The sequence below is a fragment of the Crinia signifera genome, chromosome 2 (assembly GCF_055691185.1).
Source record: "Crinia signifera chromosome 2, ASM5569118v1, whole genome shotgun sequence".
In the NCBI taxonomy this organism is placed as follows: Eukaryota; Metazoa; Chordata; class Amphibia; order Anura; family Myobatrachidae; genus Crinia; species Crinia signifera.
Genome location: NC_139218.1, coordinates 103,094,318 through 103,122,113, shown reverse-complemented (window position 1 = coordinate 103,122,113; position 27,796 = coordinate 103,094,318). Strand labels below are relative to the sequence as shown.

Here is a 27,796-nt window from a genome sequence, read left to right as displayed (position 1 = left end):
CATAATTTCCCACATTGCATTCAAAAATAAATCAGTGGCTTGCAACTGTAAGCAATTCAGCTGTTACTATTTTGCTAATACCCATTTTAAAACAAATACGCTGCAAACAAAATTGTTTTAAATGCATCAGTCCTCATAAAAATAAATCACTTGTACAAGATTAAAAGTCAAATGCAAATACTCATTCAAAAACATTTTTCTCTACTAATCAACGTTCAAATTCAGAAACGTAAAGATATGTAGACCCATATTTACTCAAACACACACAACTACAGCACAAAATTGCCACAACGTATAGTGAAAACTGGAAACAACCACTCTGAATGAGCTCTCTCCTACCACTTTTTCTATTTCAAAAAGTGGCACAGTCATCAAAAGCAAGCAACATCCATAAGAAACAGAGTTGCCAACTGCCTTCATGCTAAGAAGAGAGCCCTTTAACTCATCATTGTGGTTGGTGAGTTTGGACACTTTCTAGCACATTTCTCCCATCATTGCCTATAGAAATGATCCCTGAAAGTATAGTCTTAATTCCCATTTGTTGATGGTTTAGCTAGACCATAAGAATCAGTATTTAAAGTAATGGAGACATTTTTGTACCATTTTTGAAAGTGGGTAATCGTATTGTTACCCAATTTTCACAAACATAACCTGCTCCACAAATTGAATGATTAAAGTATACAAACTATAAATGGTTTGTTGTAAGTCTAGAGACATTTTAAAATAGAATTATTTAGCAGATTATAATATTGGCATACACTAAGATGTTGGTCTTAAATATCAAACAGAATACTTAGCAATTAAAATAATGCACTAATATTACTATCGAAAATCTATTGGTAATTTTATCATTTCCCAAATTGCATTCAAAAATAATTCAGTGGCTTGCAACTGTAAGCAATTCAGCTGTTACTATTTTGCTAATACCCATTTTAAAACAAATACGCTGCAAACAAAATTGTTTTAAATGCATCAGTCCTCATAAAAATAAATCACTTGTACAAGATTAAAAGTCAAACGCAAATACTCATTCAAAAACATATTTCACTACTAATCAACGTTCAAATTCAGAAACGTAAAGATATGTAGACCCATGTTTACTCAAACACACACAACTACAGCACAAAATTGCCATAACGTATAGTGAAAACTGGAAACACCCATTTTAAAACAAATACGCTGCAAACAAAATTGTTTTAAATGCATCAGTCCTCATAAAAATAAATCACTTGTACAAGATTAAAAGTCAAACGCAAATACTCATTCAAAAACATTTTTCACTACTAATCAACGTTCAAATTCAGAAACGTAAAGATATGTAGACCCATATTTACTCAAAGACACACAACTACAGCACAAAATTGCCATAACGTATAGTGAAAACTGGAAACAACCACTCTGAATGAGCTCTCTCCTACCACTTTTTCTATTTCAAAAAGTGGCACAGTCATCAAAAGCAAGCAACATCCATAAGAAACAGAGTTGCCAACTGCCTTCATGCTGAGAAGAGAGCCCTTTAACTCATCATTGTGGTTGGTGAGTTTGGACACTTTCAAGCACATTTCTCCCATCATTGCCTATAGAAGTGATCCCTGAAAGTATAGTCTTAATTCCCATTTGTTGATGGTTTAGCTAGACCATAAGAATCAGTATTTAAAGTAATGGAGACATTTTTGTACCATTTTTGAAAGTGGGTAATCGTATTGTTACCCAATTTTCACAAACATAACCTGCTCCACAAATTGAATGATTAAAGTATACAAACTATAAATGGTTTGATGTAAGTCTAGAGACATTTTAAAATTGAATTATTTAGCAGATTATAATATTGGCATACATAAAGATGTTGGTCTTAAATATCAAACAGAATACTTAGCAATTAAAATAATGCACTAATATTACTATCGAAAATCTATTGGTAATTTCATAATTTCCCACATTGCATTCAAAAATAAATCAGTGGCTTGCAACTGTAAGCAATTCAGCTGTTACTATTTTGCTAATACCCATTTTAAAACAAATACGCTGCAAACAAAATTGTTTTAAATGCATCAGTCCTCATAAAAATAAATCACTTGTACAAGATTAAAAGTCAAACGCAAATACTCATTCAAAAACATTTTTCTCTACTAATCAACGTTCAAATTCAGAAACATAAAGATATGTAGACCCATATTTACTCAAACACACACAACTACAGCACAAAATTGCCATAACATATAGTGAAAACTGGAAACAACCACTCTGAATGAGCTCTCTCCTACCACTTTTTCTATTTAAAAAAGTGGCACAGTCATGAAAAGCAAGCAACATCCATAAGAAACAGAGTTGCCAACTGCCTTCATGCTGAGAAGAGAGCCCTTTAACTCATCATTGTGGTTGGTGAGTTTGGACACTTTCAAGCACATTACTCCCATCATTGCCTATAGAAATGATCCCTGAAAGTATAGTCTTAATTCCCATTTGTTGATGGTTTAGCTAGACCATAAGAATCAGTATTTAAAGTAATGGAGACATTTTTGTACCATTTTTGAAAGTGGGTAATCGTATTGTTACCCAATTTTCACAAACATAACCTGCTCCACAAATTGAATGATTAAAGTATACAAACTATAAATGGTTTGTTGTAAGTCTAGAGACATTTTAAAATAGAATTATTTAGCAGATTATAATATTGGCATACACTAAGATGTTGGTCTTAAATATCAAACAGAATACTTAGCAATTAAAATAATGCACTTATATTACTATCGAAAATCTATTGGTAATTTTATCATTTCCCAAAATGCATTCAAAAATAAATCAGTGGCTTGCAACTGTACGCAATTCAGCTTTTACTATTTTGCTAATACCCATTTTAAAACAAATACGCTGCAAACAAAATTGTTTTAAATGCATCAGTCCTCATAAAAATAAATCACTTGTACAAGATTAAAAGTCAAATGCAAATACATAATCAAAAACATTTTTCTCTACTAATCAACGTTCAAATTCAGAAACGTAAAGATATGTAGACCCATATTTACTCAAACACACACAACTACAGCACAAAATTGCCATAACGTATAGTGAAAACTGGAAACAACCACTCTGGATGAGCTCTCTCCTACCACTTTTTCTATTTCAAAAGGTGGCACAGTCATCAAAAGCAAGCAACATCCATAAGAAACAGAGTTGCCAACTGCCTTCATGCTGAGAAGAGAGCCCTTTAACTCATCATTGTGGTTGGTGAGTTTGGACACTTTCAAGCACATTTCTCCCATCACTGCCTATCGAAATGATCCCTGAAAGTATAGTCTTAATTCCCATTTGTTGATGGTTTAGCTAAACCATAAGAATCAGTATTTAAAGTAATGGAGACATTTTTGTACCATTTTTGAAAGTGGGTAATCGTATTGTTACCCAATTTTCACAATCATAACCTGCTCCACAAATTGAATGATTAAAGTATACAAACTATAAATGGTTTGTTGTAAGTCTAGAGACATTTTAAAATAGAATTATTTAGCAGATTATAATATTGGCATACATAAAGATGTTGGTCTTAAATATCAAACAGAATACTTAGCAATTAAAATAATGCACTAATATTACTATCGAAAATCTATTGGTAATTTCATAATTTCCCACATTGCATTCAAAAATAAATCAGTGGCTTGCAACTGTAAGCAATTCAGCTGTTACTATTTTGCTAATACCCATTTTAAAACAAATACGCTGCAAACAAAATTGTTTTAAATGCATCAGTCCTCATAAAAATAAATCACTTGTACAAGATTAAAAGTCAAACGCAAATACTCATTCAAAAACATTTTTCTCTACTAATCAACGTTCAAATTCAGAAACGTAAAGATATGTAGACCCATATTTACTCAAACACACACAACTACAGCACAAAATTGCCACAACGTATAGTGAAAACTGGAAACAACCACTCTGAATGAGCTCTCTCCTACCACTTTTTCTATTTCAAAAAGTGGCACAGTCATCAAAAGCAAGCAACATCCATAAGAAACAGAGTTGCCAACTGCCTTCATGCTGAGAAGAGAGCCCTTTAACTCATCATTGTGGTTGGTGAGTTTGGACACTTTCAAGCACATTTCTCCCATCATTGCCTGTAGAAATGATCCCTAAAAGTATAGTCTTGATTCCCATTTGTTGATGGTTTAGCTAGACCATAAGAATCAGTATTTAAAGTAATGGAGACATTTTTGTACCATTTTTGAAAGTGGGTAATCGTATTGTTACCCAATTTTCACAAACATAACCTGCTCCACAAATTGAATGATTAAAGTATACAAACTATAAATGGTTTGTTGTAAGTCTAGAGACATTTTAAAATAGAATTATTTAGCAGATTATAATATTGGCATACACTAAGATGTTGGTCTTAAATATCAAACAGAATACTTAGCAATTAAAATAATGCACTAATATTACTATCGAAAATCTATTGGTAATTTTATCATTTCCCAAATTGCATTCAAAAATAATTCAGTGGCTTGCAACTGTAAGCAATTCAGCTGTTACTATTTTGCTAATACCCATTTTAAAACAAATACGCTGCAAACAAAATTGTTTTAAATGCATCAGTCCTCATAAAAATAAATCACTTGTACAAGATTAAAAGTCAAACGCAAATACTCATTCAAAAACATATTTCACTACTAATCAACGTTCAAATTCAGAAACGTAAAGATATGTAGACCCATGTTTACTCAAACACACACAACTACAGCACAAAATTGCCATAACGTATAGTGAAAACTGGAAACACCCATTTTAAAACAAATACGCTGCAAACAAAATTGTTTTAAATGCATCAGTCCTCATAAAAATAAATCACTTGTACAAGATTAAAAGTCAAACGCAAATACTCATTCAAAAACATTTTTCACTACTAATCAACGTTCAAATTCAGAAACGTAAAGATATGTAGACCCATATTTACTCAAAGACACACAACTACAGCACAAAATTGCCATAACGTATAGTGAAAACTGGAAACAACCACTCTGAATGAGCTCTCTCCTACCACTTTTTCTATTTCAAAAAGTGGCACAGTCATCAAAAGCAAGCAACATCCATAAGAAACAGAGTTGCCAACTGCCTTCATGCTGAGAAGAGAGCCCTTTAACTCATCATTGTGGTTGGTGAGTTTGGACACTTTCAAGCACATTTCTCCCATCATTGCCTATAGAAGTGATCCCTGAAAGTATAGTCTTAATTCCCATTTGTTGATGGTTTAGCTAGACCATAAGAATCAGTATTTAAAGTAATGGAGACATTTTTGTACCATTTTTGAAAGTGGGTAATCGTATTGTTACCCAATTTTCACAAACATAACCTGCTCCACAAATTGAATGATTAAAGTATACAAACTATAAATGGTTTGATGTAAGTCTAGAGACATTTTAAAATTGAATTATTTAGCAGATTATAATATTGGCATACATAAAGATGTTGGTCTTAAATATCAAACAGAATACTTAGCAATTAAAATAATGCACTAATATTACTATCGAAAATCTATTGGTAATTTCATAATTTCCCACATTGCATTCAAAAATAAATCAGTGGCTTGCAACTGTAAGCAATTCAGCTGTTACTATTTTGCTAATACCCATTTTAAAACAAATACGCTGCAAACAAAATTGTTTTAAATGCATCAGTCCTCATAAAAATAAATCACTTTTACAAGATTAAAAGTCAAACGCAAATACTCATTCAAAAACATTTTTCTCTACTAATCAACGTTCAAATTCAGAAACGTAAAGATATGTAGACCCATATTTACTCAAACACACACAACTACAGCACAAAATTGCCATAACGTATAGTGAAAACTGGAAACAACCACTCTGAATGAGCTCTCTCCTACCACTTTTTCTATTTAAAAAAGCGGCACAGTCATCAAAAGCAAGCAACATCCATAAGAAACAGAGTTGCCAACTGCCTTCATGCTGAGAAGAGAGCCCTTTATCTCATCATTGTGGTTGGTGAGTTTGGACACTTTCAAGCACATTTCTCCCATCATTGCCTATAGAAATGATCCCTGAAAGTATAGTCTTAATTCCCATTTGTTGATGGTTTAGCTAAACCATAAGAATCAGTATTTAAAGTAATGGAGACATTTTTGTACCATTTTTGAAAGTGGGTAATCGTATTGTTACCCAATTTTCACAATCATAACCTGCTCCACAAATTGAATGATTAAAGTATACAAACTATAAATGGTTTGTTGTAAGTCTAGAGAAATTTTAAAATAGAATTATTTAGCAGATTATAATATTGGCATACATAAAGATGTTGGTCTTAAATATCAAACAGAATACTTAGCAATTAAAATAATGCACTAATATTACTATCGAAAATCTATTGGTAATTTCATAATTTCCCACATTGCATTCAAAAATAAATCAGTGGCTTGCAACTGTAAGCAATTCAGCTGTTACTATTTTGCTAATACCCATTTTAAAACAAATACGCTGCAAACAAAATTGTTTTAAATGCATCAGTCCTCATAAAAATAAATCACTTGTACAAGATTAAAAGTCAAACGCAAATACTCATTCAAAAACATTTTTCTCTACTAATCAACGTTCAAATTCAGAAACGTAAAGATATGTAGACCCATATTTACTCAAACACACACAACTACAGCACAAAATTGCCACAACGTATAGTGAAAACTGGAAACAACCACTCTGAATGAGCTCTCTCCTACCACTTTTTCTATTTCAAAAAGTGGCACAGTCATCAAAAGCAAGCAACATCCATAAGAAACAGAGTTGCCAACTGCCTTCATGCTGAGAAGAGAGCCCTTTAACTCATCATTGTGGTTGGTGAGTTTGGACACTTTCAAGCACATTTCTCCCATCATTGCCTATAGAAATGACCCCTGAAAGTAAAGTCTTAATTCCCATTTGTTGATGGTTTAGCTAAACCATAAGAATCAGTATTTAAAGTAATGGAGACATTTTTGTACCATTTTTGAAAGTGGGTAATCGTATTGTTACCCAATTTTCACAATCATAACCTGCTCCACAAATTGAATGATTAAAGTATACAAACTATAAATGGTTTGTTGTAAGTCTAGAGACATTTTAAAATATAATTATTTAGCAGATTATAATATTGGCATACATAAAGATGTTAGTCTTAAATATCAAACAGAATACTTAGCAATTAAAATAATGCACTAATATTACTATCGAAAATCTATTGGTAATTTCATCATTTCCCACATTGCATTCAAAAATAAATCAGTGGCTTGCAACTGTAAGCAATTCAGCTGTTACTATTTTGCTAATACCCATTTTAAAACAAATATGCTGCAAACAAAATTGTTTTAAATGCATCAGTCCTCATAAAAATAAATCACTTGTACAAGATTAAAAGTCAAACGCAAATACTCATTCAAAAACATTTTTCTCTACTAATCAACGTTCAAATTCAGAAACATAAAGATATGTAGACCCATATTTACTCAAACACACACAACTACAGCACAAAATTGCCATAACATATAGTGAAAACTGGAAACAACCACTCTGAATGAGCTCTCTCCTACCACTTTTTCTATTTAAAAAAGTGGCACAGTCATCAAAAGCAAGCAACATCCATAAGAAACAGAGTTGCCAACTGCCTTCATGCTGAGAAGAGAGCCCTTTAACTCATCATTGTGGTTGGTGAGTTTGGACACTTTCAAGCACATTACTCCCATCATTGCCTATAGAAATGATCCCTGAAAGTATAGTCTTAATTCCCATTTGTTGATGGTTTAGCTAGACCATAAGAATCAGTATTTAAAGTAATGGAGACATTTTTGTACCATTTTTGAAAGTGGGTAATCGTATTGTTACCCAATTTTCACAAACATAACCTGCTCGACAAATTGAATGATTAAAGTATACAAACTATAAATGGTTTGTTGTAAGTCTAGAGACATTTTAAAATAGAATTATTTAGCAGATTATAATATTGGCATACACTAAGATGTTGGTCTTAAATATCAAACAGAATACTTAGCAATTAAAATAATGCACTAATATTACTATCGAAAATCTATTGGTATTTTTATCATTTCCCAAAATGCATTCAAAAATAAATCAGTGGCTTGCAACTGTAAGCAATTCAGCTTTTACTATTTTGCTAATACCCATTTTAAAACAAATACGCTGCAAACAAAATTGTTTTAAATGCATCAGTCCTCATAAAAATAAATCGCTTGTACAAGATTAAAAGTCAAATGCAAATACACAATCAAAAACATTTTTCTCTACTAATCAACGTACAAATTCAGAAACATAAAGATATGTAGACCCATATTTACTCAAACACACACAACTACAGCACAAAATTGCCATAACGTATAGTGAAAACTGGAAACAACCACTCTGAATGAGCTCTCTCCTACCACTTTTTCTATTTCAAAAAGTGGCACAGTCATCAAAAGCAAGCAACATCCATAAGAAACAGAGTTGCCAACTGCCTTCATGCTGAGAAGAGAGCCCTTTAACTCATCATTGTGGTTGGTGAGTTTGGACACTTTCAAGCACATTTCTCCCATCATTGCCTATAGAAATGATCCCTGATAGTATAGTCTTAATTCCCATTTGTTGATGGTTTAGCTAGACCATAAGAATCAGTATTTAAAGTAATGGAGACATTTTTGTACCATTTTTGAAAGTGGGTAATCGTATTGTTACCCAATTTTCACAAACATAACCTGCTCCACAAATTGAATGATTAAAGTATACAAACTATAAATGGTTTGTTGTAAGCCTAGAGACATTTCAAAATATAATTATTTAGCAGATTATAATATTGGCATACACTAAGATGTTGGTCTTAAATATCAAACAGAATACTTAGCAATTAAAATAATGCACTAATATTACTATCGAAAATCTATTGGTAATTTTATCATTTCCCAAATTGCATTCAAAAAGAAATCAGTGGCTTGCAACTGTATGCAATTCAGCTGTTACTATTTTGCTAATACCCATTTTAAAACAAATACGCTGCAAACAAAATTGTTTTAAATGCATCAGTCCTCATAAAAATAAATCACTTGTACAAGATTAAAAGTCAAACGCAAATACTCATTCAAAAACATTTTTCTCTAATAATCAACGTTCAAATTCAGAAACGTAAAGATATGTAGACCCATATTTACTCAAACACACACAACTACAGCACAAAATTGCCATAACGTATAGCGAAAACTGGAAACAACCACTCTGAATGAGCTCTCTCCTACCACTTTTTCTATTTCAAAAAGTAGCACAGTCATCAAAAGCAAGCAACATCCATAAGAAACAGAGTTGCCAACTGCTTTCATGCTGAGAAGAGAGCCCTTTAACTCATCATTGTGGTTGGTGAGTTTGGACACTTTCAAGCACATTTCTCCCATCATTGCCTATAGAAATGATCCCTGAAAGTATAGTCTTAATTCCCATTTGTTGATGGTTTAGCTAGACCATAAGAATCAGTATTTAAAGTAATGGAGACATTTTTGTACCATTTTTGAAAGTGGGTAATCGTATTGTTACCCAATTTTCACAAACATAACCTGCTCCACAAATTGAATGATTAAAGTATACAAACTATAAATGGTTTGTTGTAAGTCTAGAGACATTTTAAAATAGAATTATTTAGCAGATTATAATATTGGCATACATAAAGATGTTAGTCTTAAATATCAAACAGAATACTTAGCAATTAAAATAATGCACTAATATTACTATTGAAAATCTATTGGTAATTTCATCATTTCCCACATTGCATTCAAAAATAAATCAGTGGCTTGCAACTGTAAGCAATTCAGCTGTTACTATTTTGCTAATACCCATTTTAAAACAAATATGCTGCAAACAAAATTGTTTTAAATGCATCAGTCCTCATAAAAATAAATCACTTGTACAAGATTAAAAGTCAAACGCAAATACTCATTCAAAAACATTTTTCTCTACTAATCAACGTTCAAATTCAGAAATGTAAAGATATGTAGACCCATATTTACTCAAACACACACAACTACAGCACAAAATTGCCATAACGTATAGCGAAAACTGGAAACAACCACTCTGGATGAGCTCTCTCCTACCACTTTTTCTATTTCAAAAAGTGGCACAGTCATCAAAAGCAAGCAACATCCATAAGAAACAGAGTTGCCAACTGCCTTCATGCTGAGAAGAGAGCCCTTTAACTCATCATTGTGGTTGGTGAGTTTGGACACTTTCAAGCACATTTCTCCCATCATTGCCTATAGAAATGATCCCTGAAAGTATAGTCTTAATTCCCATTTGTTGATGGTTTAGCTAGACCATAAGAATCAGTATTTAAAGTAATGGAGACATTTTTGTACCATTTTTGAAAGTGGGTAATCGTATTGTTACCCAATTTTCACAATCATAACCTGCTCCACAAATTGAATGATTAAAGTATACAAACTATAAATGGTTTGTTGTAAGTCTAGAGACATTTTAAAATAGAATTATTTAGCAGATTATAATATTGGCATACATAAAGATGTTAGTCTTAAATATCAAACAGAATACTTAGCAATTAAAATAATGCACTAATATTACTATCGAAAATCTATTGGTAATTTCATCATTTCCCACATTGCATTCAAAAATAAATCAGTGGCTTGCAACTGTAAGCAATTCAGCTGTTACTATTTTGCTAATACCCATTTTAAAACAAATATGCTGCAAACAAAATTGTTTTTAATGCATCAGTCCTCATAAAAATAAATCACTTGTACAAGATTAAAAGTCAAACGCAAATACTCATTCAAAAACAATTTTCTCCACTAATCAACGTTCAAATTCAGAAACGTAAAGATATGTAGACCCATATTTACTCAAACACACACAACTACAGCACAAAATTGCCATAACGTATAGTGAAAACTGGAAACAACCACTCTGAATGAGCTCTCTCCTACCACTTTTTCTATTTCAAAAAGTGGCACAGTCATCAAAAGCAAGCAACATCCATAAGAAACAGAGTTGTCAACTGCCTTCATGCTGAGAAGAGAACCCTTTAACTCATCATTGTGGTTGGTGAGTTTGGACACTTTCAAGCACATTTCTCCCATCATTGCCTATAGAAATGATCCCTGAAAGTATAGTCTTAATTCCCATTTGTTGATGGTTTAGCTAGACCATAAGAATCAGTATTTAAAGTAATGGAGACATTTTTGTACCATTTTTGAAAGTGGGTAATCGTATTGTTACCCAATTTTCACAAACATAACCTGCTCCACAAATTGAATGATTAAAGTATACAAACTATAAATGGTTTGTTGTAAGTCTGGAGACATTTTAAAATAGAATTATTTAGCAGATTATAATATTGGCATACATAAAGATGTTGGTCTTAAATATCAAACAGAATACTTAGCAATAAAATAATGCACTAATATTACTATCGAAAATCTATTGGTAATTTCATCATTTCCCACATTGCATTCAAAAATAAATCAGTGGCTTGCAACTGTAAGCAATTCAGCTGTTACTATTTTGCTAATACCCATTTTAAAACAAATATGCTACAAAAAAAATTGTTTTAAATGCATCAGTCCTCATAAAAATAAATCACTTGTACAAGATTAAAAGTCAAATTCAAATTCAAATACTCATTCAAAAACATTTTTCTCTACTAATCAACGTTCAAATTCAGAAACGTAAAGATATGTAGACCCATATTTACTCAAACACACACAACTACAGCACAAAATTGCCATAACGTATAATGAAAACTGGAAACAACCACTCTGAATGAGCTCTCTCCTACCACTTTTTCTATTTCAAAAAGTGGCACAGTCATCAAAAGCAAGCAACATCCATAAGAAACAGAGTTGCCAACTGCCTTCATGCTGAGAAGAGAGCCCTTAAACTCATCATTGTGGTTGGTGAGTTTGGACACTTTCAAGCACATTTCTCCCATCATTGCCTATAGAAATGATCCCTGAAAGTATAGTCTTAATTCCCATTTGTTGATGGTTTAGTTAGACCATAAGAATCAGTATTTAAAGTAATGGAGACATTTTTGTACCATTTTTGAAAGTGGGTAATCGTATTGTTACCCAATTTTCACAATCATAACCTGCTCCACAAATTGAATGATTAAAGTATGCAAACTATAAATGGTTTGTTGTAAGTCTAGAGACATTTTAAAATAGAATTATTTAGCAGATTATAATATTGGCATACACTAAGATGTTGGTCTTAAATATCAAACAGAATACTTAGCAATTAAAATAATGCACTAATATTACTATCAAAAATCTATTGGTAATTTCATCATTTCCCACATTGCATTCAAAACTAAATCAGTGGCTTGCAACTGTAAGCAATTCAGCTGTTACTATTTTGCTAATACCCATTTTAAAACAAATACGCTGCAAACAAAATTGTTTTAAATGCATCAGTCCTCATAAAAATAAACCACTTGTACAAGATTAAAAGTCAAACGCAAATACTCATTCAAAAACATTTTTTTCTACTAATCAACGTTCAAATTCAGAAACGTAAAGATATGTAGACCCATATTTACTCAAACACACACAACTACAGCACAAAATTGCCATAACGTATAGTGAAAACTGGAAACAACACCTCTGAATGAGCTCTCTCCTACCACTTTTTCTATTTCAAAAAGTGGCACAGTCATCAAAAGCAAGCAACATCCATAAGAAACAGAGTTGCCAACTGCCTTCATGCTGAGAAGAGAGCCCTTTAACTCATCATTGTGGTTGGTGAGTTTGGACACTTTCAAGCACATTTCTCCCATCATTGCCTATAGAAATGATCCCTGAAAGTATAGTCTTAATTCCCATTTGTTGATGGTTTAGCTAAACCATAAGAATCAGTATTTAAAGTAATGGAGACATTTTTGTACCATTTTTGAAAGTGGGTAATCGTATTGTTACCCAATTTTCACAATCATAACCTGCTCCACAAATTGAATGATTAAAGTATACAAACTATAAATGGTTTGTTGTAAGTCTAGAGACATTTTAAAATAGAATTATTTAGCAGATTATAATATTGGCATATATAAAGATGTTAGTCTTAAATATCAAACAGAATACTTAGCAATTAAAATAATGCACTAATATTACTATCGAAAATCTATTGGTAATTTCATCATTTCCCACATTGCATTCAAAAATAAATCAGTGGCTTGCAACTGTAAGCAATTCAGCTGTTACTATTTTGCTAATACCCATTTTAAAACAAATACGCTGCAAACAAAATTGTTTTAAATGCATCAGTCCTCATAAAAATAAATCACTTGTACAAGATTAAAAGTCAAATGCAAATACACAATCAAAAACATTTTTCTCTACTAATCAACGTACAAATTCAGAAACATAAAGATATGTAGACCCATATTTACTCAAACACACACAACTACAGCACAAAATTGCCATAACGTATAGTGAAAACTGGAAACAACCACTCTGAATGAGCTCTCTCCTACCACTTTTTCTATTTCAAAAAGTGGCACAGTCATCAAAAGCAAGCAACATCCATAAGAAACAGAGTTGCCAACTGCCTTCATGCTGAGAAGAGAACCCTTTAACTCATCATTGTGGTTGGTGAGTTTGGACACTTTCAAGCACATTTCTCCCATCATTGCCTATAGAAATGATCCCTGAAAGTATCGTCTTAATTCCCATTTGTTGATGGTTTAGCTAGACCATAAGAATCAGTATTTAAAGTAATGGAGACATTTTTGTACCATTTTTGAAAGTGGGTAATCGTATTGTTACCCAATTTTCACAAACATAACCTGCTCCACAAATTGAATGATTAAAGTATACAAACTATAAATGGTTTGTTGTAAGTCTAGAGACATTTTAAAATAGAATTATTTAGCAGATTATAATATTGGCATACACTAAGATGTTGGTCTTAAATATCAAACAGAATACTTAGCAATTAAAATAATGCACTAATATTACTATCGAAAATCTATTGGTAATTTTATCATTTCCCAAAATGCATTCAAAAATAAATCAGTGGCTTGCAACTGTAAGCAATTCAGCTTTTACTATTTTGCTAATACCCGTTTTAAAACAAATGCGCTGCAAACAAAATTGTTTTAAATGCATCAGTCCTCATAAAAATAAATCACTTGTACAAGATTAAAAGTCAAACGCAAATACTCATTCAAAAACATTTTTCTCTACTAATCAACGTTCAAATTCAGAAACGTAAAGATATGTAGACCCATATTTACTCAAACACACAACTACAGCACAAAATTGCCATAACGTATAGTGAAAACTGGAAAAAACCACTCTGGATGAGCTCTCTCCTACCACTTTTTCTATTTCAAAAAGTGGCACAGTCTTTAAAAGCAAGCAACATCCATAAGAAACAGAGTTGCCAACAGCCTTCATGCTGAGAAGAGAGCCCTTTAACTCATCATTGTGGTTGGTGAGTTTGGACACTTTCAAGCACATTTCTCCCATCATTGCCTATAGAAATAATCCCTGAAAGTATAGTCTTAATTCCCATTTGTTGATGGTTTAGCTAGACCATAAGAATCAGTATTTAAAGTAATGGAGACATTTTTGTACCATTTTTGAAAGTGGGTAATCGTATTGTTACCCAATTTTCACAATCATAACCTGCTCCACAAATTGAATGATTAAAGTATACAAACTATAAATGGTTTGTTGTAAGTCTAGAGACATTTTTTAAATAGAATTATTTAGCAGATTATAATATTGGCATACATAAAGATGTTAGTCTTAAATATCAAACAGAATACTTAGCAATTAAAATAATGCACTAATATTACTATTGAAAATCTATTGGTAATTTCATCATTTCCCACATTGCATTCAAAAATAAATCAGTGGCTTGCAACTGTAAGCAATTCAGCTGTTACTATTTTGCTAATACCCATTTTAAAACAAATATGCTGCAAACAAAATTGTTTTAAATGCATCAGTCCTCATAAAAATAAATCACTTGTACAAGATTAAAAGTCAAACGCAATTACTCATTCAAAAACATTTTTCTCTACTAATCAACGTTCAAATTCAGAAACGTAAAGATATGTAGACCCATATTTACTCAAACACACACAACTACAGCACAAAATTGCCATAACATATAGTGAAAACTGGAAACAACCACTCTGAATGAGCTCTCTCCTACCACTTTTTCTATTTCAAAAAGTGGCACAGTCATCAAAAGCAAGCAACATCCATAAGAAACAGAGTTGCCAACTGCCTTCATGCTAAGAAGAGAGCCCTTTAACTCATCATTGTGGTTGGTGAGTTTGGACACTTTCTAGCACATTTCTCCCATCATTGCCTATAGAAATGATCCCTGAAAGTATAGTCTTAATTCCCATTTGTTGATGGTTTAGCTAGACCATAAGAATCAGTATTTAAAGTAATGGAGACATTTTTGTACCATTTTTGAAAGTGGGTAATCGTATTGTTACCCAATTTTCACAAACATAACCTGCTCCACAAATTGAATGATTAAAGTATACAAACTATAAATGGTTTGTTGTAAGTCTAGAGACATTTTAAAATAGAATTATTTAGCAGATTATAATATTGGCATACACTAAGATGTTGGTCTTAAATATCAAACAGAATACTTAGTAATTAAAATAATGCACTAATATTACTATCGAAAATCTATTGCTATTTTTATCATTTCCCAAAATGCATTCAAAAATAAATCAGTGGCTTGCAACTGTAAGCAATTCAGCTTTTACTATTTTGCTAATACCCATTTTAAAACAAATACGCTGCAAACAAAATTGTTTTAAATGCATCAGTCCTCATAAAAATAAATCACTTGTACAAGATTAAAAGTCAAATGCAAATACACAATCAAAAACATTTTTCTCTACTAATCAACATTCAAATTCAGAAACATAAAGATATGTAGACCCATATTTACTCAAACACACACAACTACAGCACAAAATTGCCATAACATATAGTGAAAACTGGAAACAACCACTCTGAATGAGCTCTCTCCTACCACTTTTTCTATTTCAAAAAGTGGCACAGTCATCAAAAGCAAGCAACATCCATAAGAAACAGAGTTGCCAACTGCCTTCATGCTGAGAAGAGAACCCTTTAACTCATCATTGTGGTTGGTGAGTTTGGACACTTTCAAGCACATTTCTCCCATCATTGCCTATAGAAATGATCCCTGAAAGTATAGTCTTAATTCCCATTTGTTGATGGTTTAGCTAGACCATAAGAATCAGTATTTAAAGTAATGGAGAAATTTTTGTACCATTTTTGAAAGTGGGTAATCGTATTGTTACCCAATTTTCACAAACATAACCTGCTCCACAAATTGAATGATTAAAGTATACAAACTATAAATGGTTTGTTGTAAGTCTAGAGACATTTTAAAATAGAATTATTTAGCAGATTATAATATTGGCATACACTAAGATGTTGGTCTTAAATATCAAACAGAATACTTAGCAATTAAAATAATGCACTAATATTACTATCGAAAATCTATTGGTAATTTTATCATTTCCCAAATTGCATTCAAAAATAAATCAGTGGCTTGCAACTGTAAGCAATTCAGCTGTTACTATTTTGCTAATAACCATTTTAAAACAAATACGCTGCAAACAAAATTGTTTTAAATGCATCAGTCCTCATACTTGTACAAGATTAAAAGTCAAACGCAAATACTCATTCAAAAACATTTTTCTCTACTAATCAACGTTCAAATTCAGAAACGTAAAGATATGTAGACCCATATTTACTCAAACACACACAACTACAGCACAAAATTGCCATAACGTATAGTGAAAACTGGAAACAACCACTCTGAATGAGCTCTCTCCTACCACTTTTTCTATTTCAAAAAGTGGCACAGTCATCAAAAGCAAGCAACATCCATAAGAAACAGAGTTGCCAACTGCCTTCATGCTGAGAAGAGAGCCCTTTAACTCATTATTGTGGTTGGTGAGTTTGGACACTTTCAAGCACATTTCTCCCATCATTGCCTATAGAAATGAAAGTATAGTCTTAATTCCCATTTGTTGATGGTTTAGCTAGACCATAAGAATCAGTATTTAAAGTAATGGAGACATTTTTGTACCATTTTTGAAAGTGGGTAATCGTATTGTTACCCAATTTTCACAAACATAACCTGCTCCACAAATTGAATGATTAAAGTATACAAACTATAAATGGTTTATTGTAAGTCTAGAGACATTTTAAAATAGAATTATTTAGCAGATTATAATATTGGCATACACTAAGATGTTGGTCTTAAATATCAAACAGAATACTTAGCAATTAAAATAATGCACTACTATTACTATCGAAAATCTATTGGTAATTTTATCATTTCCCAAAATGCATTCAAAAATAAATCAGTGGCGGGGGCGTGGCCTGGCGAGCTGACCGAGAGGACGCGTTTTTAGATAGCTCCTGCTCCTTCTAACACCTTTATACCCTTTTCTACCCCAAGTACCCCTGTCCCTACCTGTTACCCCGAAGCCATCCCTTCCTACCTGACCCCGGACCGCTGTGGACGCCCGCCGCTTAGCCGGGGAGCACTTTTCAGTGCTCCTGCAGGTTGCGGCCTAGTCCGTGGCCGAAGCCGGGACCTAAATTTCTGGGCAGACGCGGCGCACCAGGCCGCCGACGGAACACGGAGCGGGACACACCGGCAGCAGCGGGCGGAGGAGGTAAGAGCCCGGTAGCCTCGGACTCCTGGTTGCCCGCGCAGCTACCCCCGGCACCTCCGTGCTCCCGCATCGCGCCGTGACCTCGTAGCCGGCCTGCGATTGGGGAGAGACAAGAGAGACCTGCCAGCTCCTGCCGGGCGATAGACGGTGACACTGACAGGAAGCCCACCCACACAGAGGAGAGCCAGCGTCTAAGCTCACCCGGCGCAGCTCTCCAGTGTGAGTCCTGCGGGAGGCTACAGCTGCCTCTAGAGAGCACAGCCGGCCCCACTCCCCGCTTCCGCCATTTTGGTTGAGGCCACAGCTGCTGAGCTCCCCATAATCTCCCCCACAGCTATACCGCTGGAAAACATCTCCTCTTACCAGACCCCACCGCTGAAGCCCCTAAAGAGCTCCCACACCTGAGCCCCTGACCTCCTATTGGATTCTCCTCCACCCCACCCGACAGATCTGAGAGCGTGGGGACAAATTACCCCCCTCTCCCCATATTATTGGGCAACACAGAGGTGGATCCGTTCTGACTGCGCTACCTGACTCCTAACTGCCCTGATATGGGCCCTGCGGATGCACAAACCTCACTTCTGAAGCCCCTAAAGTGCTCCCACACCTACACCTGAGCCCTTGTGCTCCTATTAGATACTCCTACACCCCTCCCAACAGACCTGGGTGTGTGAGGACAAGTTGCTCCCCTTTTCCCACAATATTGGGCAACACATAGGTGGATCCGCGCTGATTGGGCCATCCGACCCCTAACTGCTCTGTTACGGGCCCAGCGGCTATACAAACGCGCCCTACCATAATCACCATAGAAGACTCCCCTCCACTAGCTCAAATGTGAGCACCCTGCCCTCATGGCTGCCACTCCTTAACACCCGGCCTCTAGCGTCAATCATGCCATTGTAACTTGTTACCATTACCCCCACGGTGCCACATCGTCTTTTCTCTCGTTCTATTGTGCCTGAAATTTCAATATGCCCTCCAAGAAAGCCAAAGACACTGTGCCGGCTAGAATATCCATGTCCTCCAGGAGATCTTCCCAAATTCCAGTACCCAACACCAGCCCCGCCAAGCAGATGCCATCCCCCTTGGGGGTGATTGGTGAGCTGACCCCTCCATCTGGAGTGGCAGGGATAGATGCTGACTCAGACGAACCCGTGACAGTAAAGTCCCTATGCCAGGTTTTCTCTGCGTTCCAGGCAGAGATAGCCAAAGATTTCAAACTTGCCATACGGGAGGTCAAGACGGAACTAGTGGCGATAGGAGACAGAACAGACCACCTAGAACGGAAAATGGAGGAGCTGGTTGCGTCCCACAATGACCTGATATCCTCCTATGACCAACAGCAACAGGAGATTACCCAGTTTAAATCCAAACTTGCAGACTTGGAAGACAGGTCCAGACGTAACAACGTTAAAATTAGAGGCATACCCGACTCCGTGGCTAACTCCGAGCTTGAAGGCTATGCCATCAACCTGTTTCGCAAACTCCTACCTACCACTGACTCCAAAGAGCTGCTGATCGACCGCATCCATCGCCTTCCTAGACCGAAGACCGTCTCAGCCGACCTACCCAGAGATACCCTCCTCCGAGTCCACTTCTTCACGATAAAAGAGCAATTGCTTAGAGCGGCCCGTGAGCAAAAGAACACCGATGTTCTGGGCGGCCTCCAGCTGTTCCAGGACTTCTCTCCTGCAACCATGGCCAACAGGAGAGCGTTTGCACCCATCACTTCGGCACTACGTTCCCACGAAATCCGGTACCGCTGGGGGTTCCCGGTCAAGCTGATAATATACCATGAAGACACCACCTACACCATATCCTCCCTGGATGCAGGAATCAAGCTTTTACTAGAGTGGGACATCTCGGTCACTAGACCCCAAGAACCAAGACGCCCGCAGTCCCTGCGCCAGGAATGGACCGACACCTGACAGACTGTTGCTTTTCAAGCCTGATTATTCTTGCAGTTCCGTGGACTTCACAGTCGTCCCCCTGCTTCCCTCTCTTCTGGGATGAGGACTAAGTGATGAGTATATTCTCTCTCCTTATTTAGCGAAGCAGGACCTTGGACGCTTAGTCCATTAGTTGTAACACCTTCTACCATTAGTTATTTAGAATGGTACTTGCTAACAAGTTAGACAGTTTAATTCCATATAGTCTAATACTGTTTTGTTTATCTAGATATGTTATATGGTATGCTAATAATGTTTCTCTCGGTTAACTACCCCACAGTATGCTAGACTCTCCTATTATACGCTTTCTCTTATTTGTGAATTTTTGAGTGGCGGCCTTGTTTTCCCTCCCATTTCAGGTACCAGGCCACCCCCTAACCTCCACATACTACTGCACGAGATCCCCCCTTTTCTCTTCCCCTGCAGTAGTCATGCGGGCCCAATTAATTGGACCCTTTTGTTTTACCTTTCCCTTTATCTTATTCCCCGCTTCCCTCTCTGTCCCCAATATCCCCCTCTCCTCTCCCCCCCACCCCCCCGGTATAGGACGGCAAAAGCTGCGGTTCCCATATCTACGAGAGCAAATATCCCACATGTCGGCACTGACTGACCCCCTATCTCAACCCCTTAAATCTTTAAAATGCCTAAATTTCTCTCACTGAATGTTAAGGGGCTGAACTCCCCCAACAAGCGAAGGTTAGCCCTGTCATATTTCCGCAAACAAAGAGCAGATGTTGTTGTGCTCCAGGAGACGCAATTTGCCTCATCCAATCCCCCTGCCTTTAGGGACTCGAACTATCCTATAGCCTACTATGCTAACGGCCCAGCTAAACGGAATGGTGTGGCGGTCCTGTTTAGCAAACACATCTCCTTTGTCCACCATTCTCAGATAACAGACAAGAATGGCAGATACTTATTGCTAACAGGCCTCCTCGAGGATAGGCTGACTACTATTGTATGCGTCTACGCTCCCAATTCTAACCAAGTTCCCTTCCTGCGGAAACTACTCTCCCTTGTTAGGAACTCCGCCAAGGGCTCCTTAGTATTGTTAGGCGATTTTAACCTGACCCTAGACCCCTCGCTGGACAAATCCCGTCACCCCCCTAGCCGTCAATCCTCCTCCGCCAACACGTCCTTAGCATTCCGCAACCTCCTGCTAGAATTTGATCTATATGACACTTGGAGGACTACTTACCCTACCGGACGGGAATACACGTTCTACTCCCCTGTACACAATACATATTCCAGGATTGATTTCATTCTATGTGATAAATGGGCCCTGCAGCATACCACAAGTGTCGACATTCTTCCTATTACATGGTCTGACCATGCCCCTGTCGTGTGGCAATACAACTTCCACCCATCCAAAATTCCCCCCAGACCGTGGCGCTTATTCCCACATTTGCTGACAGACCCTACCGCTAAAACCACCATCCTAACGTCAATCAACTCCTACATGTCCAACAACGAGCCGAAGGACACCTCCATATCCACCCACTGGTGCGCCTTTAAAGCGGTCACTAGAGGAGCAGCCATTCAGGCGGGAGCTAACCTAAAAAGGAGAGCCATTATGACTCAGAGGACCTTGGAGGCCAGGTTGCTTGCCCTGGAATCCCAAAATAAGATTGCCCCGTCAAGCCTTCTAAAGAAAGAGCTAGCTGATATACGTGGCCAACTTCAAAAACTCCTCCTAGCACGTACACAGGCTGCCCTGAATAGATTAAGGCACAAATTCTATCTATCTAGTAATAGGTCGGGCAGGATGCTCGCTCGTAAGCTACGTGCCCAACAGGCTAGGAACAGAATTAAATGCATAATTTCCCCTAATAAAGAGACATTTAGAAACCCCAAAGACATAGCCAACCAATTTGCTGACTACTACTCCAAACTATACAACCTGTCCTCAGACCCCTCCACGCCACAACCCACTAGCGACACCATTTCTGCTTTCTTAGATGGCCTGCAGTTTCCCTCCCTTACAACAGAACAATTAGACTCTCTGAACGCCCCATGGACTCAGCCAGAGGTCCAATCAGCCATTAAATCCCTCCCCCGCAATAAAGCTCCTGGACCCGATGGGTTTATCACAGACTTCTACATCACTTTTAGCGACCTTCTGTCCCCATATTTAACGAACCTTTTTAATGAACTATCCTCTACAGGCTATGCTACCCCAGAGCTACTGGAAGCTCGCATAGTAACTATCCCAAAACCAGGCAAAAACCCGGCCTTTTGCCAGAATTATCGCCCTATTGCATTATTAAACATGGACATTAAGCTATTTGCCAAACTTATGGCGCTCCGTATCAACCAATTTCTACCCTTGCTGGTACACCCGGACCAGACGGGGTTCGTCCCAGGACGGCAGGCCTCTGACAACACCAGAAGAGTGTTTGACCTGGTCGACTCTCTTTCTGCTGAGCAAGACCTCCTCCTTTTATCCTTAGACGCGGAAAAAGCGTTTGATAGATTAAATTGGAAATATATGCAGGAGGTGTTGTCACGCTTTGGCTTTAGGGATCGGATTCTCACGTCGATCCTGTCACTATACAGCTCCCCGTCGGCCCGGGTGTTCACCAACGGTTTTGTATCGGACCCATTCAAGATTTCCAACGGCACCAGACAGGGCTGCCCCTTATCCCCATTAATCTTTGTTCTTTCCATAGAACCTCTGGCCATCTCCATCCGCAATGACCCCAACCTCCCAGGTCTTCACACAGGCCCTATCAACCACAAACTCAGTCTATTCGCGGATGACGTACTCCTCTTTGTGACCAATCCTATTACCTCCCTTCCATTTCTACACTCAACACTTACATCCTATAGTGCGGCCTCCTATTATAAGCTCAACACTACTAAAACTGACGCCCTCCCGATAAATCTTACCAACTCATTACCCCAATTAAAATCTACATATAAATATAATTGGCAAACTGATTCGATAAAATACCTTGGCATCCAGATCACACCCCTTATGGCTAATGTCTTTGATGCCAATCTGGCCCCCCTCCTCACTTCCCTTGCTGCCCTATCCAAGTCCTGGATGTCATTTGAAGTCGCCTGGATGGGACGTATGGCAGCTTTTAAGATGTCGCTGCTCCCTAAATTAATGTACCTGTTCCGCACCATCCCCTATGTCTTCCCTAAGAAGTCCCTACAACTTGCCACCTCCATCCTAACGAAATATGTCTGGGCGGAAAAACCTCCAGCAATGGCTCGTTCAAAGATGTCAATTCCCAGAGCCTTCGGGGGACTCGACCTTCCTGACCTATTCCACTACCAATCAGCATGCCTATTAGCCCCAATAAAACACTACTCTGATCTTACCTCCCCTAGGGCATGGGTGACCATCGAACAAACCCGCTCTCCCCATATCCCAATATCCCACCTCCTCAAGATCCCGAGACATGTTAGACCTAGCCTCCCAAACCTACTCCCATCCACCAAAGCGTCCCTCCACGCGTGGGACCAACTGACTGCTACGCTCCCTTCCTCTCACTCTCTCATTACTACCCTGCCTATCACTACAGTGGCGAAGTTGATACCCAACCTCCGGCTAACGGCCTGGAAAGAATGCGGGATTATCTCCCTTGGTGATGTCCTGAACGCCCACTCTATGATCCCCTTTACCTCCCTCCAACACCAATTCTCCCTCCCCAACTCAGAACACTACCGTTATCTGCAACTCGCTCATTGGTGGAAAGCCCATTTCCATAGCTACTCCCCCCCAGATTCTCTCTCACAGGTAGCTCTCTCCAGACACACCATGGTGCACTCTAGAGGGGACATATCGTTTTGGTACAAGGCCTTGGTGACCCCTCCTGGGTTCTCCAGGACCTCAGCTCATAGGAAATGGGAGTCGGACCTTGGCGGACCACTGTCACCTGCCCAGTGGCGACAGATATTTTTATCTTCCTACACAATGTCCCGCTGCCTAAACCACACTGAAATGCACATCAAGCTCATTAACCGGCTCTATTTAACCCCTGACCGCCTCCACACCTTCTGGCCGTCATGCTCGAACCAGTGCTGGAGGCGGTGTGGCTGTGTGGGTAACATATACCACATTTTTTGGTCCTGCCCCAAACTCCGGGAGTACTGGGAGGGGGTCTTTAACCTGATCTCTACTGTCCTCCAGACCACTATCACTCCCTCACCTACTATCGCTCTGTTCCATATCTACCCCCAAAGTGTCCCAACACAACAAACCTATGTTCTTGGGCATATTCTCATTGCTGCACGAGCAAATGTGGCTCAGCAATGGAAACAAGCCTTCCCCCCATCACTCCATAAGGTCATCCTTAAGACTAACCACCACTACCTCATGGAAACCAATACCTTACCTCTCGCATCTAGTCCCCCTCCCCCACACCCCCGTTGGTTACCTTGGTACATATACACCACGCAGGGAGACGGTGCCAAGTTCTTTCCCCCTGAAACTCCTCCGCGTTCACCACTATTCAGCCTAAATGAACCCCCCGATGCCTCCCCACCCCAAGATCAATGCCTTGGCTCTGCTCCCTCCACCTCGGGTGACTGCTGAATGTCACTAGTGCAGGGCCCCAGGAAATTGGTGTACTTAGTCTGTTTTGTTTTGTATTGCTCACAACGATGCTGCTTCTACTGGTCGCTCTGCGTAGTGACATGTTATGGGATTTATTTTTTTTATTTTTTTTCCAACTTGTACCCCTCTGATGTTTGCCATCCTTACCCCCCTCCCCTCCCCTTTTTGATTGTCCCCTCTTTCCTTTTGTACCCCATATAACCTTTCTGTACCAATAAAAATTTATTGGAAAAAAAAAAAAAAAAAAAATCAGTGGCTTGCAACTGTAAGCAATTCAGCTTTTACTATTTTGCTAATACCCATTTTAAAACAAATACGCTGCAAACAAAATTGTTTTAAATGCATCAGTCCTCATAAAAATAAATCACTTGTACAAGATTAAAATTCAAATGCAAATAAACAATCAAAAACATTTTTCTCTACTAATCAACATTCAAATTCAGAAACGTAAAGATATGTAGACCCATATTTACTCAAACACACACAACTACAGCACAAAATTGCCATAACGTATAGTGAAAACTGGAAACAACAACTCTGAATGAGCTCTCTCCTACCACTTTTTCTATTTCAAAAAGTGGCACAGTCATCAAAAGCAAGCAACATCCATAAGAAACAGAGTTGCCAACTGCCTTCATGCTGAGAAGAGAACCCTTTAACTCATCATTGTGATTGGTGAGTTTGGACACTTTCAAGCACATTTCTCCCATCATTGCCTATAGAAATGATCCCTGAAAGTATAGTCTTAATTCCCATTTGTTGATGGTTTAGCTAGACCATAAGAATCAGTATTTAAAGTAATGGAGACATTTTTGTACCATTTTTGAAAGTGGGTAATCGTATTGTTACCCAATTTTCACAATCATAACCTGCTCCACAAATTGAATGATTAAAGTATACAAACTATAAATGGTTTGTTGTAAGTCTAGAGACATTTTAAAATAGAATTATTTAGCAGATTATAATATTGGCATACATAAAGATGTTAGTCTTAAATATCAAACAGAATACTTAGCAATTAAAATAATGCACTAATATTACTATCGAAAATCTATTGGTAATTTCATCATTTCCCACATTGCATTCAAAAATAAATCAGTGGCTTGCAACTGTAAGCAATTCAGCTGTTACTATTTTGCTAATACCCATTTTAAAACAAATATGCTGCAAACAAAATTGTTTTAAATGCATCAGTCCTCATAAAAATAAATCACTTGTACAAGATTAAAAGTCAACCGCAAATACTCATTCAAAAACATTTTTCTCCACTAATCAACGTTCAAATTCAGAAACGTAAAGATATGTAGACCCATATTTACTCAAACACACACAACTACAGCACAAAATTGCCATAACGTATAGTGAAAACTGGGAACAACCACTTTTTCTATTTCAAAAAGTGGCACAGTCATCAAAAGCAAGCAACATCCATAAGAAACAGAGTTGCCAACTGCCTTCATGCTGAGAAGAGAACCCTTTAACTCATCATTGTGGTTGGTGAGTTTGGACACTTTCAAGCACATTTCTCCCATCATTGCCTATAGAAATGATCCCTGAAAGTATAGTCTTAATTCCCATTTGTTGATGGTTTAGCTAGACCATAAGAATCAGTATTTAAAGTAATGGAGACATTTTTGTACCATTTTTGAAAGTGGGTAATCGTATTGTTACCCAATTTTCACAAACATAACCTGCTCCACAAATTGAATGATTAAAGTATACAAACTATAAATGGTTTGTTGTAAGTCTGGAGACATTTTAAAATAGAATTATTTAGCAGATTATAATATTGGCATACACTAAGATGTTGGTCTTAAATATCAAACAGAATACTTAGCAATTAAAATAATGCACTAATATTACTATCGAAAATCTATTGGTAATTTTATCATTTCCCAAATTGCATTCAAAAAGAAATCAGTGGCTTGCAACTGTATGCAATTCAGCTGTTACTATTTTGCTAATACCCATTTTAAAACAAATACGCTGCAAACAAAATTGTTTTAAATGCATCAGTCCTCATAAAAATAAATCACTTGTACAAGATTAAAAGTCAAACGCAAATACTCATTCAAAAACATTTTTCTCTACTAATCAACGTTCAAATTCAGAAACGTAAAGATATGTAGACCCATATTTACTCAAACACACACAACTACAGCACAAAATTGCCATAACGTATAGTGAAAACTGGAAACAACCACTCTGAATGAGCTCTCTCCTACCACTTTTTCTATTTCAAAAAGTGGCACAGTCATCAAAAGCAAGCAACATCCATAAGAAACAGAGTTGCCAACTGCCTTCATGCTGAGAAGAGAGCCCTTTAACTCATCATTGTGGTTGGTGAGTTTGGACACTTTCAAGCACATTTCTCCCATCATTGCCTATAGAAATGATCCCTGAAAGTATAGTCTTAATTCCCATTTGTTGATGGTTTAGCTAGACCATAAGAATCAGTATTTAAAGTAATGGAGAAATTTTTGTACCATTTTTGAAAGTGGGTAATCGTATTGTTACCCAATTTTCACAAACATAACCTGCTCCACAAATTGAATGATTAAAGTATACAAACTATAAATGGTTTGTTGTAAGTCTAGAGACATTTTAAAATAGAATTATTTAGCAGATTATAATATTGGCATACACTAAGATGTTGGTCTTAAATATCAAACAGAATACTTAGCAATTAAAATAATGCACTAATATTACTATCGAAAATCTATTGGTAATTTTATCATTTCCCAAATTGCATTCAAAAATAAATCAGTGGCTTGCAACTGTAAGCAATTCAGCTGTTACTATTTTGCTAATAACCATTTTAAAACAAATACGCTGCAAACAAAATTGTTTTAAATGCATCAGTCCTCATAAAAATAAATCACTTGTACAAGATTAAAAGTCAAACGCAAATACTCATTCAAAAACATTTTTCTCTACTAATCAACGTTCAAATTCAGAAACGTAAAGATATGTAGACCCATATTTACTCAAACACACACAACTACAGCACAAAATTGCCATAACGTATAGTGAAAACTGGAAACAACCACTCTGAACGAGCTCTCTCCTACCACTTTTTCTATTTCAAAAAGTGGCACAGTCATCAAAAGCAAGCAACATCCATAAGAAACAGAGTTGCCAACTGCCTTCATGCTGAGAAGAGAGCCCTTTAACTCATTATTGTGGTTGGTGAGTTTGGACACTTTCAAGCACATTTCTCCCATCATTGCCTATAGAAATGAAAGTATAGTCTTAATTCCCATTTGTTGATGGTTTAGCTAGACCATAAGAATCAGTATTTAAAGTAATGGAGACATTTTTGTACCATTTTTGAAAGTGGGTAATCGTATTGTTACCCAATTTTCACAAACATAACCTGCTCCACAAATTGAATGATTAAAGTATACAAACTATAAATGGTTTATTGTAAGTCTAGAGACATTTTAAAATAGAATTATTTAGCAGATTATAATATTGGCATACACTAAGATGTTGGTCTTAAATATCAAACAGAATACTTAGCAATTAAAATAATGCACTAATATTACTATCGAAAATCTAT

At 36.8% G+C, this 27,796-nt stretch overlaps 23 non-coding genes and 1 pseudogene across 23 annotated transcripts; all 24 read right to left on the bottom strand.

Annotated features, from left to right (window-relative positions):
* Positions 1 to 313: 313 nt before the first annotated feature.
* Positions 314 to 529, bottom strand: LOC146061083 (small nucleolar RNA U3). The gene has a single exon (XR_014470634.1). It is a non-coding gene; the product is annotated as a small nucleolar RNA U3 (small nucleolar RNA).
* An 863-nt stretch (positions 530 to 1,392) lies between these two features.
* LOC146061207 (small nucleolar RNA U3) lies at positions 1,393 to 1,608 on the bottom strand. The gene has a single exon (XR_014470741.1). It is a non-coding gene; the product is annotated as a small nucleolar RNA U3 (small nucleolar RNA).
* A 630-nt stretch (positions 1,609 to 2,238) lies between these two features.
* Positions 2,239 to 2,454, bottom strand: LOC146061184 (small nucleolar RNA U3). Its single transcript, XR_014470723.1, has one exon. It is a non-coding gene; the product is annotated as a small nucleolar RNA U3 (small nucleolar RNA).
* Positions 2,455 to 3,084: 630 nt separating this feature from the next.
* Positions 3,085 to 3,300, bottom strand: LOC146061371 (small nucleolar RNA U3). Its single transcript, XR_014470885.1, has one exon. It is a non-coding gene; the product is annotated as a small nucleolar RNA U3 (small nucleolar RNA).
* A 630-nt stretch (positions 3,301 to 3,930) lies between these two features.
* Positions 3,931 to 4,146, bottom strand: LOC146061141 (small nucleolar RNA U3). Its single transcript, XR_014470685.1, has one exon. It is a non-coding gene; the product is annotated as a small nucleolar RNA U3 (small nucleolar RNA).
* Positions 4,147 to 5,009: 863 nt separating this feature from the next.
* On the bottom strand, positions 5,010 to 5,225 carry LOC146061206 (small nucleolar RNA U3). The gene has a single exon (XR_014470740.1). It is a non-coding gene; the product is annotated as a small nucleolar RNA U3 (small nucleolar RNA).
* Positions 5,226 to 5,855: 630 nt separating this feature from the next.
* Positions 5,856 to 6,071, bottom strand: LOC146060940 (small nucleolar RNA U3). Its single transcript, XR_014470509.1, has one exon. It is a non-coding gene; the product is annotated as a small nucleolar RNA U3 (small nucleolar RNA).
* Positions 6,072 to 6,701: 630 nt separating this feature from the next.
* On the bottom strand, positions 6,702 to 6,917 carry LOC146060939 (small nucleolar RNA U3). The gene has a single exon (XR_014470508.1). It is a non-coding gene; the product is annotated as a small nucleolar RNA U3 (small nucleolar RNA).
* A 630-nt stretch (positions 6,918 to 7,547) lies between these two features.
* Positions 7,548 to 7,763, bottom strand: LOC146060938 (small nucleolar RNA U3). Its single transcript, XR_014470507.1, has one exon. It is a non-coding gene; the product is annotated as a small nucleolar RNA U3 (small nucleolar RNA).
* A 630-nt stretch (positions 7,764 to 8,393) lies between these two features.
* Positions 8,394 to 8,609, bottom strand: LOC146061156 (small nucleolar RNA U3). The gene has a single exon (XR_014470698.1). It is a non-coding gene; the product is annotated as a small nucleolar RNA U3 (small nucleolar RNA).
* A 630-nt stretch (positions 8,610 to 9,239) lies between these two features.
* On the bottom strand, positions 9,240 to 9,455 carry LOC146061155 (small nucleolar RNA U3). Its single transcript, XR_014470697.1, has one exon. It is a non-coding gene; the product is annotated as a small nucleolar RNA U3 (small nucleolar RNA).
* Positions 9,456 to 10,085: 630 nt separating this feature from the next.
* LOC146061152 (small nucleolar RNA U3) lies at positions 10,086 to 10,301 on the bottom strand. Its single transcript, XR_014470695.1, has one exon. It is a non-coding gene; the product is annotated as a small nucleolar RNA U3 (small nucleolar RNA).
* A 630-nt stretch (positions 10,302 to 10,931) lies between these two features.
* On the bottom strand, positions 10,932 to 11,147 carry LOC146061077 (small nucleolar RNA U3). The gene has a single exon (XR_014470629.1). It is a non-coding gene; the product is annotated as a small nucleolar RNA U3 (small nucleolar RNA).
* A 635-nt stretch (positions 11,148 to 11,782) lies between these two features.
* LOC146061045 (small nucleolar RNA U3) lies at positions 11,783 to 11,998 on the bottom strand. Its single transcript, XR_014470602.1, has one exon. It is a non-coding gene; the product is annotated as a small nucleolar RNA U3 (small nucleolar RNA).
* A 630-nt stretch (positions 11,999 to 12,628) lies between these two features.
* Positions 12,629 to 12,844, bottom strand: LOC146061353 (small nucleolar RNA U3). Its single transcript, XR_014470868.1, has one exon. It is a non-coding gene; the product is annotated as a small nucleolar RNA U3 (small nucleolar RNA).
* A 630-nt stretch (positions 12,845 to 13,474) lies between these two features.
* On the bottom strand, positions 13,475 to 13,690 carry LOC146061239 (small nucleolar RNA U3). The gene has a single exon (XR_014470768.1). It is a non-coding gene; the product is annotated as a small nucleolar RNA U3 (small nucleolar RNA).
* A 628-nt stretch (positions 13,691 to 14,318) lies between these two features.
* Positions 14,319 to 14,534, bottom strand: LOC146061384 (small nucleolar RNA U3). The gene has a single exon (XR_014470896.1). It is a non-coding gene; the product is annotated as a small nucleolar RNA U3 (small nucleolar RNA).
* A 631-nt stretch (positions 14,535 to 15,165) lies between these two features.
* Positions 15,166 to 15,381, bottom strand: LOC146061082 (small nucleolar RNA U3). The gene has a single exon (XR_014470633.1). It is a non-coding gene; the product is annotated as a small nucleolar RNA U3 (small nucleolar RNA).
* A 630-nt stretch (positions 15,382 to 16,011) lies between these two features.
* LOC146061108 (small nucleolar RNA U3) lies at positions 16,012 to 16,227 on the bottom strand. The gene has a single exon (XR_014470656.1). It is a non-coding gene; the product is annotated as a small nucleolar RNA U3 (small nucleolar RNA).
* Positions 16,228 to 16,846: 619 nt separating this feature from the next.
* Positions 16,847 to 17,055, bottom strand: LOC146061425 (small nucleolar RNA U3). Its single transcript, XR_014470930.1, has one exon. It is a non-coding gene; the product is annotated as a small nucleolar RNA U3 (small nucleolar RNA).
* Positions 17,056 to 24,765: 7,710 nt separating this feature from the next.
* LOC146061365 (small nucleolar RNA U3) lies at positions 24,766 to 24,981 on the bottom strand. The gene has a single exon (XR_014470880.1). It is a non-coding gene; the product is annotated as a small nucleolar RNA U3 (small nucleolar RNA).
* Positions 24,982 to 25,611: 630 nt separating this feature from the next.
* On the bottom strand, positions 25,612 to 25,803 carry LOC146061430 (small nucleolar RNA U3; annotated as a pseudogene).
* Positions 25,804 to 26,433: 630 nt separating this feature from the next.
* LOC146061036 (small nucleolar RNA U3) lies at positions 26,434 to 26,649 on the bottom strand. The gene has a single exon (XR_014470594.1). It is a non-coding gene; the product is annotated as a small nucleolar RNA U3 (small nucleolar RNA).
* Positions 26,650 to 27,279: 630 nt separating this feature from the next.
* On the bottom strand, positions 27,280 to 27,488 carry LOC146061426 (small nucleolar RNA U3). The gene has a single exon (XR_014470931.1). It is a non-coding gene; the product is annotated as a small nucleolar RNA U3 (small nucleolar RNA).
* Between the last annotated feature and the right edge of the window lie 308 nt (positions 27,489 to 27,796).